Here is a 12,884-nt window from a genome sequence, read left to right on the forward strand (position 1 = left end):
CCCCTACACCTACCTAAAGGATAAAATCTAGATGGTACTGAAGGTCATTTGTAGGGCACTCCTGCCAACCTATGCAGACTCATCTCCTACCCTAGGCACTCGCATACCCCACCAGCACTCTGGCAGACATGCTACTCTCTTTCACACCTTTGGACCTGCCCGAAGTATATACTTCTCTGTGCTATACTTCCCACTCAACCTTCTCTCCTGGGCACAACTGCCTGATCACAGCTTATTCAGAGATGTCCTTGAAATATCAACCTCTTTTGTGACACCAACTCCTTCTCAAACCTTAGAGTTCACTGTCTCTTTCCTGAGACGCAGCACCTGGAAGCTTACGGTAGGCTGTTAAATGGAGCCAGACAGTGATGGGCTCTAGTCCTGATTCTGCTATTCACTACCTGCTCTTAAGGATTACTGAATTTCAGGACATTTCTAGATATCTCTTTACTAAAAATTATCTTATTTCAAAAATACCCAGTGCTAGTGATAGTCAGCTTATGTAATATCATTCTAAGACAAGTACAAAAATGATATGCTCTCAATTTACTTGCTACATGCATAGCATATTATTTTGTGGTTTTGGCTTCAAATTTCAAGTTCATGCACACAAATCTCCAGAGCATCTGAAAAATTTAGACAAATCAATTAAAGACTCTGTTGCATTGAAAAAAATTCAGAAATTGGGTTACACTGATGTTATAGAATTATTAGTAGAATTAAGAAAAATCTGATAGTCACATGAGCTTAAATTTATTTTTATTGACACTGAGAATTTATTCTTAAATTTCTGAAAACTGATTCCATCCTTTAGCCAAGATGAATTCCTTTATATTACAGTTCATTTCAGTTAATATTTCATTTTGTTCACATTTCTACTGTGCAAGACTATAGTTAGGCATTCAAATTAGAGTGGAAATTTCACGATCATTTGGTATATTTGGCCTATGTAGAAACCAAATGTAAAAAATGGAAAGAAAGAAAAATCAGATATTTTTATCTTAAAGTGTATTTCAGGCTAGTATTAAGTAATGTGTTTGCTCACTCCAGCCAAATTAATTGTATTTCTAATATTCTATCCTCTTCTAATATTCTATCCTCTCTTCTTTACTTTGTCTTGCAAATATTATTCCAGGTTTCCCTTATTCTGTATTTCAATGCTACTGTACATCTGCTAAATTTAGCACCTTATGCACATTTAACTATAATGGGTTTTATCTACTTGTTAATAATGACAGTGAATATGGATTATAATTGAAGCTGTGACTTTCCTTGAGTTTTTCCTCCCCCTCAAAATTACCTTTATAATACTATTTTTACAGTATCAATTTTTTCTCTTTGATCAGTTTGTCATTCAACCTGTGAGCTGAAAATGTCCACATGTTCAATCAAGCTAATCTGAATTAACTTTTATTGGACCAACTATAGCAAATAATGCTATAGACTAGATTTAATTAATTCTTTGTACTTCTATATCTTATATGCATTGCATATTACAATTTTTTCCAAAAGAGGCACTTATCTTGGGCTCCTATGTTTATACAGTTATCAAGTATTCTTTATAGATTTTTTTCATTGGTTCATGTTTTATTAGATCCCCTCCTGAGCCTAGCAGAGGCCTTGTAAGCTGAACTGAATTGAAATCATTATGTTGAGTTGAAGAATGAGAGAGTAAGTTTCATTTTTTAACCTCTCAAACAATTTGATTTTTTAAACTTACAAAAGTGAAATCCTGTGTGATTTCAATGTAAGAAAAGGACCAATGCCTGTAAATGACAGGGAAAAATACTTCAGTTTGAGGAGGAAACCTCTAACAGACCCCATTAGCTAGCTTCCCATAAATGAGAGTATTCTGAGTTATGGCTGAACACCAGCCTCATCTGTAAACAGGGAGCAATAATAGCCAATGTTTATCATAGGAAGGGATCTTTGCAAAAGGTGAGGATTTTCCCAGTTTTAAAATTGAAAGTCCCAAATCTGGGAACCCCCTAAGTTACAGTCAGGCTAAATGACCCCTGAATTTCAACTCGAAAATTCTATGATGCAGGGCCTTCCCCAGGTGAAACTGGGGGGTAGGAGGATGTATGTTTTCATCACCTCCTAGTGGGCATTCCCTCTTCCTCAGCTGCCTTGGGCCTGCACTTCCTTGGCTACTCTTAAAATCTGCTCAGGCAACTATCAACTTATTTTGGCATTACCAAAATTTATGTCAGCTCAAGAAGTGACTCTTCTAAGTGTCACTAAAAGATACCAGAAATCAAAGCCATACAATAAAATAATGCTTCTCAAATGCTGCCAGGCATCATCATATCTTGGGAGTCAGGGGACCCTTACTGAAATCACATCGTACAAGGTAAGAATAAATATATGAGTACATTAAACATCTGCAGTTTAAAAAAATCACAGCTAAGAGTATGTATCCATGAAAAAGAAAACAAATAAGCAGACAAGCTTAAAAAAATCTGTAACTTACTGTTTCTTTTGTTACTAATTTAGTACTTATTCATCTGTATTGTTTTTTACTAGGACTCTAGAAAACAGATAATAGCAATAGACAAAGGTTTAATACAAATGTACAGAAAAGAAACCTGAGAAAATTTTTCTTTTCTACAAATTAAGCTTGCCATTTTAGTCTAGTTCACAAAACACTGACTTCCAAGAAATTGTAGATGGAGAAAACTGAGGTAAGCAAATGAAACTCTATATTCAGATATTAACCAGCTGTGGTGGGATTTGAACCATGATATATATAGTAGAAGCAACATGCAATTTAGTAAATGAATATGTAAGTTAGAGAAATGGTCTCCAAACTTTGGCTGGCAATAAATTTAAAAAATTTACCCTCCCAAAGTATGTATATCTATGTATTTGTAAGTTAATATGTTCCATAATTCCAATATACTATGTACACAATAAAAATAAGTACATAGGCATTTCAAAGGTTAGTTGAATATAAGTTTTAGCATTTCCTGCCAAAAACCTAACAGATTGTCTATGTATTTCTGGACTGCCTGCATCCCACTTGAAGAATCGTGGTTTGGAAAACATGTATTGACTGTTGTTTCATTTTTGCCAAGTTCCCTTAAATCACATAACACTATTGCTGCCTATTGCAGCTAATCCTAAAATAAGTTTGGATAGAGATCTCATTTTTCTGGCTCATCTGAGGTCCCTGAGCATTACTCACACCTAAGCTTCATTCCATCCCTGCACAGCTTCCTTGCAGTGGCTTTGGTTCCTCAGTACATGACTGTGTATGTCCGGACCACCACAGCAGCTGTACGTTTTTAGTGTCTCCTTAACCTACGTACAAATCACTGGATAGAAATAGATATCAGAAGACAGGGAGATTGTTACCTAAGTCCAAAAAAGTTTTGTCTTTTTTATCTTACTTCACACTCTGCAGGAATTTTTTTTTTTTTAATATAACACTGTTGGGGTAATGATAACTTACACCGTTGGGGTAATAATAATAATTTAGAATTTGTATTGTATTCATTGATTAGGTTTCAGTTCTTTAAAAGTGTAAGAAATTCTTTTTAGCTTTTTCTCTAATTTCTTGAAGATATTAATTATAGTTATTTTAAAGCCCATACTTGTTAATTTCAATAAGTGAATCACCTGTGGATCTATTAATATTGTTTATTTTGTGTTTTTTTTTCTTTCCTTCCTGGCTTTATCTTGATATGTCTAAGACTTTTTGAATGAGTACTCACCATTGTGTATAAAAACCATGATAGAGTCTGTTCCAGATAATGTTATCTTCTACTGGAGAGTGTTTACCTTTTCCTCTGCTAGGCAGAGAGGGGGGTATTAAAAATGAATTTTTATTTATGAAACTAGTGGCAGTCAAGACATAAGGCTGGCTAAAATACTGTCAAGACACACCAACCAGGTTACCAAAAAGAAACTAAGGGGAGAGGATAGTAAAGAAAGCCCGATTCCTAAACAGTTCTGGGACCAGTTAATAATTGGAAGGTAATTGGCATGGTTACCTCATGCCAACTATGTATACTTCTAAGCCTCCACCATATACCTCTATAGCTCAGTTATAAACCTCTGTAACTACATGGTTCACTGAATCCTGTCTCTTCCAGTTTTTTCATGTTAGTGTAGTAAAGAACCTAAAATTTCAGAAAGTGAGGACTTCATCCAGCTTGCAGAATAAGTTACATAAACTCTTTAGTACCTGTTTCTAATAAATGTTTGAACACATGTCAGAATTTTGATCTGAGACTTGCCTCCATTTTAAGATACTACTTGGTAAGCTAGGATGTTGTATAGGGGAAGGAGAGGTGAGAAGGCCTAGAGCTACATATTCATGGCTACTGAGATCTAACCCACCCACCCCAAAAAAGCCAGTGTTTGCACATGACCAAACTGGCTTTGGTCATTTCACAACTTGAGCCAAAAGATAATAACATTTGGACAATAAAAAAAATTTGATAAAAATAATGAAGAACCATGTCCCTATATACCTTGTTAGTTGACTTTTAGTATACTACCCTCTATCACTTTCCCTATGCATAATTTGTCGTTTTCAACATTCTCTAAGTTCATTTTTGCAAGCTTTTACATATTATTAAAAGATTTTTCCATGTTATAGTCTTCAAAAGCATCACATTTAATGATTGTATGATATTCCATATGCCATAGAATTTTTAAACCATTCTATGACTCTACTTACTAATATTTTGCTATTTTAATCAATTCCATAATGAATATCATTGCATTTATAATGTTTTGTTTTGAAATTTAGAGTTATTTTATTGGGATACATATGCAGAGGTGAATTCAGTGGTCAAAGTTAAGAATATTTTAAGTTCCTTGACACATGCCACCAGTTGCTTTTCAAAAGCATTTCTTAAAAACTCCACTTATTCTGACTGTATAAAATCCTAAGGGACCACAACTTTAAGTTATAGCATGATGGAAAATGTGCAACATGCCAAAATGAATTTTACCCTGTGAGTTCCCTAAATCAGATCTGTGGCACATGTAGTTCTGCCAGTCAGATAGATAGTTGTCTTAATTTCATTGTAACTAAATTTTATTTTCCAGTTATTAACTCAAAGCTATGTAGCAGACATCCTGGGGAAAAACCTGGGGAAATCTGACTGTAGACTTGATAAGGAAAAAGTTACCATCCTAATTTTCTCATGAACCATAATAGAGAATAATTTAATCCTCAGGAACAACGGTCATCTTTTATCAATCTATTAGAAAAACTTCAAGATTCGCAAGGTTAAATCATGCTATGCTGCAGGCAATACTTAACCCTGGATCATCAAAAGGACACATTCCCTTGGAAATTACATTTTACTGTCAAGAGTCTTCATGTTCATTGGCTAGGGAAGAGTCAATGAAAATTTCCTTTGAGGAGCAACCCTTTACAGAAACAAGTTTTACTGGTTGAACTACACCCTATCTGTATTAATTTTTTAGGGCTGCCATAACAAATGAGCACAAATTGGTGAGTTAAAACAACACAAATTTCTTTCTCACGGGTCTGGAGGTGAGAAGTCTGACGTCCCACCTGTTAGTAGGGCTGTGCGCCCTCCAAAGGCCCTAGGGCACTCTCCATCCTTGCTGCTTCCAGCTTCAGCGGCTCTTCTCGGTTCCTGGCAGCATCGCCCCAGCCTCTGCCTACACCCTCCCGTGGCCTTCTCTGCGTCTTCTCCTCTTTGTCTGTGTCAGACCCCTTATGCCTTGATCTTATAAGGATACTTGTTATTGCACTGGGGCCCATCAGATAATCCAGGATGATCTCATTTCAAGATCCTTAACTTAATTATATCTGCAAAGATTATTTCTCCAAATAAGATAATGTTCACAGGTCCCATGTGGACATAGCTTGGTGTCAGGGTGGGGAGGCACCATTCAACTGTCTATACCATCCAACCTCCATTTAATGAACAAGAAATTCCATTCTCTCTGCAGACTCCTGTTCTCTTTTTTGAATCATTAACAACAGTCTCAAGATGTGAAATCTGTTTTTAGAAAAGAGATTTTACCCTTGGTTTAACCTATAGGTACTAAAGAAATTATTATAACAAAAAACCAATATAGATATTTTACTTTGGTTCTTAAAAAGCTCTTCAAATTTTCAGCATTCATAGTAAAGTTCATATTAACAGAGAAATATTATGCAATCCTATTTACCATTCATTTCCAATCCACTAACCCTGATATTTCCTTTGAGTTTTTCTTTTAAGTGTAACTGAGAGAATTTGTAACTTCACAAAATGTTTTGCTTTCCTTGATTATGATAACTTTGCTGGCTATATTATTTACATAGGTTGCTAAAAAAACGTGTATGTCTATAAAATTTAAGATTGAAAAGTAAGATTAAGATAATTATGCATAGTAGACTTTTAAATAAAATATAGAATTCTTCACTTTAAAATATTACCTTTTGATTTCACTCATCTGGGTAGTATAACAACAAAGCAAAAACTGAAGGAGCAAAACAGCAGCAGACTCACAGGACCCAAAAATGGACTAACAGTTACCAAAGGGAAAGAGACTGGGGAGGATGGGTGGGAAGGGAGGGAGAAGGGATTAAGGGACATTATGATTAGCACACATAATAGAGGGGGGCACAGAGAAGGCAGTATAGCACAGAGAAGACAAGTCGTGACTCTATAACATCTTAGTATGCTGATGGAAAGTGACTGCAATGGGGTATGTGGTGAGGACTTGGTAATAGGGGGAATGTAGTAACCACAATGTTGCTCATGTGAAACCTGAGCATAAGATTGTATATTAATGATACCTTAATAAAAATAATAATAATAAAGTAAAATATTACCTTTGGATTTTAGCTCATCTGAAAAGTCTAAGATTGTTTAAGTGGGGTAAACTCTGAGGCATCCCTCACTAGATGAAGTGAATTCTAAGAAAAGCTGCTAACAGTGGGTGAGCACTAGTTTCCTCTTCCTTCCTGAGGAGCTGGTTGTATCAGACCTTGTAAGTTGACTAATGTGTTCCTTTAATGGCTTCTTTTGTTTTTCTTATTTCCACAGTTTCAGATTGTGATTTTGCCAGCGCCATCAGTAATGTAATTTAGACTAAGGTTAAGTAGCAGGCCCAGACAAGCAAAATAGGTGTCCATTGGCTCAAAGCAACGCTTCTTGGAAAACAGCCTTCCCAGCAATTCTCATACATAAAGCTGCTGTCTCTCATCAAGTCAGCTCTTTTCTCCTCTCCAGTCACCTGTCTGGAAGAAAAATAGGAAATAAGGCATCTTGTCTGTAAAGTCCAATTCATTCTATATTAGACTGTTTTTATGCCACATAATTTTAGAAGATGGTTAGGATAAAGGGATTACACCCTACCTAATAGGAAAGATAATACAAGCACAAAAGCAGCTGCAGAAATCTAAGGATCTTGGAATAGTATTTTTGTATCTTTCTCCTCTTGGTCTTCATGCTATTGATGACAAATATTATACTTTATATATGTTATAAATCTCTTACACCCTCCCCACCATACCGTTAAAATTTTTGTTTAGTCAACTACCTTTTAAAGAGATTTATATAATAAGAAAAAAAAACAAAACCCCTTGTGTATTGATCCATGTAGCTACCATTCCCAGTGCTCTTCATTCCTTTGTGTAGACGTATACTTTTAACTGGTATCATTGTCCTTCTGCCTGAAGAAAATCCTTTGACATTTCTTGTAGCGCAGGCTGGCTAGTGATGGATTCCTCCAGCTTTTCATGTCTGAAAAAAAATTCTTCATTTTCATTTTTGAAAGATGCTTGCACTGGATTTAGAATTACAGGTTAACAGATTTTCTTTCAGTATTTTAAAGATGTTTCCCCATTGACTTCTCACTTGCATTGTTTCCGGTAAGAATTCTGATGTCATCCTTATCTTTGTTCTACCATACTTAACATTATCTTTTTTTTCCTTTGGCTGCTTTTAAGATTTCTCTCTATCACTGGTTTTAAACAATTTGGTGCCTTGGTATAGTTTTCTTCATGCTTCTTGGGCTTGGGTTCATTGAGATGCTTGGAAATACGGGTTTATAGTTTTTATGAAATTTTGAAAATATTTGGCTATTATTTCCTCAAATATTATTTCTGTGTCTCTCTCCTTTTCTTTGCCCACTTGAAGTTATCCCATAGCTTGCTGAGGCTCTGTTAAATTTCTTCTCACTTGAGCTCCATTTTGGTTATAGTCTGTTGCTATGTCTTCAAGTCCATTGATCTTATCCAGTGTATTTTTCATTTTAGACATTGTAGATTTCATCTCTAGAGATTGAGTACTTATCAAATCTTCCATGTCTTTAATTAAACTTTTCAGCATGTATAGTTACAACAATTGTTTTTAAGTCCTACTCTGCTCTTCTAACATACGGGGTGGTTTCAGGTCTGTTTTATTGATTGATTTTAATCCTCATCGGTCACATTTTCCTGCTTCTTTGCATGCCTTGTAGATTTTCATTGGATGGCCAATACGATGAATTTTACTTTATTGAGTGCTGGATGTTTTTGTATTCTTGAGCTTTGTGCAGGGACACAGTTAAGTTACTTGAAAACAGTTTGATCCTTAAAATCCTTTAAAGATTTGTTAAATGAGACTGGAGCTGTGCTCACTTGAAGGCTTATTATTCCCTACTACTGAGGAAAGACTCTTCTGAGTAATCTTCCCAATGCTCTGCTAAATTATGAAGTCTTCCAGTTTGGCTGAGGGAACAGGCAATGTCCTAGCCCTGGGTCAGCACTGGGTACTAGTTTTTCTATTCCTTAGTTTAGGGTGGTCCTCTTGCCAACATTGGGTACTTTCCTCACACTGATCAATACTCTGCCAATATTTGTGGGGGCCCCTCTGTTGACCTTGTTTTCTCTCTGTGTAACTCCTCACCAGTACTTTTCTAAGAACTCCAGCTGTCTTGGTCTGCCCAGACTCAGCAGTTTCCTCAACTCACGGTGTCTGGCAGGCTCTGCCTCAGTCTTCCCTCCACACACTGTGGCCTGCAAACTCTCCAGTTGTAGGCTGGACAATTACAGGGCTCATTTCATGTTTCTCAACCCTTAGGGATCACCGTCCTTTACTGCCTTATGTCCAGTGTCTTGAAAAGTGTTGTTTCAGATGTTTTCTCCATTTTGTTGGAGATGTTCTCTCCATTTTGGCGGTGGTGTTTCAGGGGTGATGGTGGACAGACTCACAGTCTATTAAAATGTCCCCAAAATAAGTATAATAGGATTTTTAATAGGATGAGTCTTTTAAGAGAAGTATGAATCAAGTATTATAAGGATAAAAAAAAAGAGAAAAATTAGTTTGCAGCAGGCTTTTTTGAAGGGAATAGTCCTTGGGTTAGGTCAAGGTATGGGTGGAATTTGTACTTATAGAAAGAGCATATAGTAGAAGGAAGAGAAACAAAAAGAGGAAATTCTGCAAAGGGGTGAGTATGGGTGAAAGTCAGTGAGCCTTACGATATGGATACTTTTATGAAAAAATGTTTACAAAGGAAATTCTATGTATTTCATAACTTATAGTAGGAAGTATACTTGTTTTAGTGATGGAATGATTGATTCTTAAATTTCAAACAACTATCCTTTATAGGCTCCTGGCTCTCCACTATGCAGTGCTGCTGCCTTCTGTTCCAGTTTGTTCATTCATTCCTCATGAAGGATTACTGAGTGCTGGTCAGTGTTCTAGATACATGGACTGCATCGGTGAACAAAACAAAGGCCCCATCCTTTCGGAGCTTACATCCTAGGACAGGTGGGCTGCAGGAGGGTGGGACGAAAAGGAGACAATAAACAACAATCATGATACAATCAGACTCTTGCCACACACCTTAATCTTTTTTAAACAAAGTCCCCACATTGCTTTCATTTAACTCCATAAAGTAAATGGCTTAAATTTCTGAGTGACTTGTATACCTGCCTCTTGTATATTCATAATGCCCTGAGGGGAAAGAATTGGAAAGGTGCTTTTAAAGAGTACCTAATAAAAACAAACTGTACACTCCTACGCCCATGTTTAGAATTAAAAAAGTTTTATCTTATACTGCAGATGACTAGGGCTTTGAGTGAATAAATAACATAGCTCAGTCCTGTATGGCTTCTATCTTGGAAGTTGCTGAACATTTAATAAGGGGAGGTGCATGTAGGCATTTTTTATTCTGTCCCTTAGACTAATACAACTACATGATAGCAAAGAATGCCTATACCAATAAATGTGCAAAAAGGAGGCACCTACTTCCATTGGTTATGTGGCTACCTCTTTGTGACTGAATCTCAGGACCACACTGCCCTTCTGGACATGTATCTCAGAGTGGGATATTCTTGGATCTGTAAGCATTTGAAGAATTTTTGCCAAGGACTTCCAAATTATGTGTTTTCATTTACATGGTACTCATGAAATTCTGATGCACATTTGGGATGACCTGTATTGCATAATTCCTGGGGGAGTGTCCACACTCTGTTGATTCATGCTCCAGGAGAGCTGTTGACAAAGCTCTGTGATGTGAGAAGCCTCTGGAGTCATGCAATCCTGCGGTTCTGCATCTTGTTAGTATCTTAAAACCACCTATTACCATGAGGTTTTAGTGCTGTTGCATCTGATTCACTCACTCTACAGATGATTACTGAGAAGGGACCCTGTATAGCAGCTACATTTTAGCAGCTGGGGATTCAGGTTTGTTTTTGTTAAGATTGTGTTCAACTGATATAACAGAAAATCTAATTATTTGTGGTTTAACCAAATGGCAGGGGGTCTCTTTTTTTCTCACATAAGTTCAGGGTTCGTCCAAGTCATCAAAGTCCAGGTTCCTTCTGCTGATCTGCTCTGCTACTGGTACAGCATGTGGCTTTTATTCCCATGGCTGTAAGATGGTGGCAGCATCTCCAGGGAACAGATCCACATTCCAGGGAGGAGGAAGGGCAGAAGGCAAAGGCCAAAGAGAGCAAATCAGAAGGTTTTTTTCCTTAAAGGAAAATTTCCCAAAGCCCCACCTAGCTACTTTTGTTTACATCTCCTCCCTTGGCCATCCTGGTTGCAAAGGAAGCTGGGAAATGTGTATTTTAACAGGGCATACTGCCACTCTCAACATATGTTGGGTGGGGTCGGTTAGAAAAAGAGGAAGGGAGGGAGGGAGGAATCATTTTAAGTAGGCAACCAGAAGTATCTCCCACAGTAATGAACCAGACAGACAAGAAAGATGTCTGCCTTTAGGCAGCTAACACTCTATTAAGGACACAGATAACAAACTTTATTATCTTTAACAACTTAATGTCTATTACAATTTCTAGTTATGTCCAGATTAACTTGGTAACATTCAGAATTTTTCCCCTTGTTTCTCACTGATACTAGTTCTAAACCCTGGGATTACAATGATTCACCATTAAATGGGTGACTTGCTGCTGATGGCATGACTGATTGTACAAGAGTAAGGGGTAGGGTGTTGGACCCTCCACATAACATTTAACTCTCACTTTACTTAGAGTTCTATCTCTACCAGTGTGCCCTCACCAATATTCCCCTTTACACACACACACACACACACACACACACACAGTTTACAGGTCCTATTTTGCATTAAGGGAAGAAAATCTAGCCCAGCCAACATTTTTTCAATACATTTGCTATTCTGCAAAATTTTTACCTATAATATACATTGGAACATTACTCAGAACAGTAAACACTAGATTACAGGTACCATTAACTCCTTTAAATTGTATGATATGTATTGTGAGAGGGACGGAGGAATGGAGAGAGGTATGAATGTGCACACACACATGCACTTTTTTGAGAAGTGGGATCAGAGCTCTCTTCAGCTGTTCAAATCCATGACTTCAGAAAGTTAAATGCTGTATTCTTGGCTTGATTATACTCAAACTTTTCTACGAATGTTTCCACATCACAAGGGCCCTTTGTTTGGATGCTAACTGAAGTTTCTCTCCCAGAGCCAGCAGTGTGCTTCTGCTGAGTGACAGCCATATCACGACAGGTTCAGGTGCGCCACATGGTCAGACACTGCGCATGGTGGTTCATTTCCGCCCTTCAGCATCTTCTGGAACTGCCTTTAGCCTGAAACAGTAACAGTGACACCTGCTGGTTTCTCTCAGGAACTGCCACCTTAACCACTCAGAAACATCCCACTGAAATGCAAACCGTTTTCCCTTTCAAGCAGTTTTGAAATGCTCAGTGAGACGCAGTTATAGTTCTTATGACCATAACAGATACCAAACTTTTAAACTTAGAACACAAAAGGCAGTTGGAGAGGAAAGTATTTGTAATCACCGCTAATGGTTTCTTACATGGTCAAAAATGTTATTTTAGGAAGAGAAATCTGTCAATCTTTTCCATTATGATTCCTGAATTTTGTCTGATTTTTTTTTTAGGAAGTTTTTCTCTAACTTAAGGTTATTAGTTCCAAAAACATTCCCCATTTGGTTTCCTGGATCTTCAGCCCATCTGGAATTATCATTTTTAATATCTGATGGGATGGGGTAAGGGGGTGGGGCCTCCATCTTCAGATTAGGTTAAGTTGCAGGGGACAAGAAACAAAATAGCAGTGGCTTGGAGTTTTCTTTCTTATGCACAAGTCCAGGTAGATTGTTCAAGCTGGTATGGTGTTCCCAAGTGTGAAGGGTAGTGTTCATACACCTCGTGTGCTGGGACTTGATGGCGCAAGATTGTGGCATCTGAGGTCCAGGCAGCAGGAAGAGGGAAACAAGAAGGGAGCACCCTCAGCAAGTTCCCAGAGGTTACCCTACAACACTTGCTTCACCAGTTAGCCAGAATGTAGCCACTAGCTCTAAGGGAAGCTGGGAAATGTAGTCTTTATTCTGAGAGTGCAAATGAACAGTTAGAAATGGATATTAGGGGGCAACTAGCAGTTTCTGTCAGATTATCCATTTGACCTAC

General features: G+C 37.4%; 1 long non-coding RNA gene across 1 annotated transcript in view; it reads left to right on the plus strand.

Annotated features, from left to right (window-relative positions):
* The window catches only part of LOC140849871 (uncharacterized), a 44,127-nt gene that overhangs the window by 2,635 nt on the left and 28,608 nt on the right, over positions 1–12,884 (plus strand). The window contains exon 2 of the long non-coding RNA XR_012132175.1: positions 1,595–1,671. This is a non-coding gene — a long non-coding RNA (uncharacterized lncRNA). The remainder of the gene's footprint in view (positions 1–1,594; positions 1,672–12,884) is intronic.

This window comes from Manis javanica, chromosome 6 (genome assembly GCF_040802235.1).
Source record: "Manis javanica isolate MJ-LG chromosome 6, MJ_LKY, whole genome shotgun sequence".
In the NCBI taxonomy this organism is placed as follows: Eukaryota; Metazoa; Chordata; class Mammalia; order Pholidota; family Manidae; genus Manis; species Manis javanica.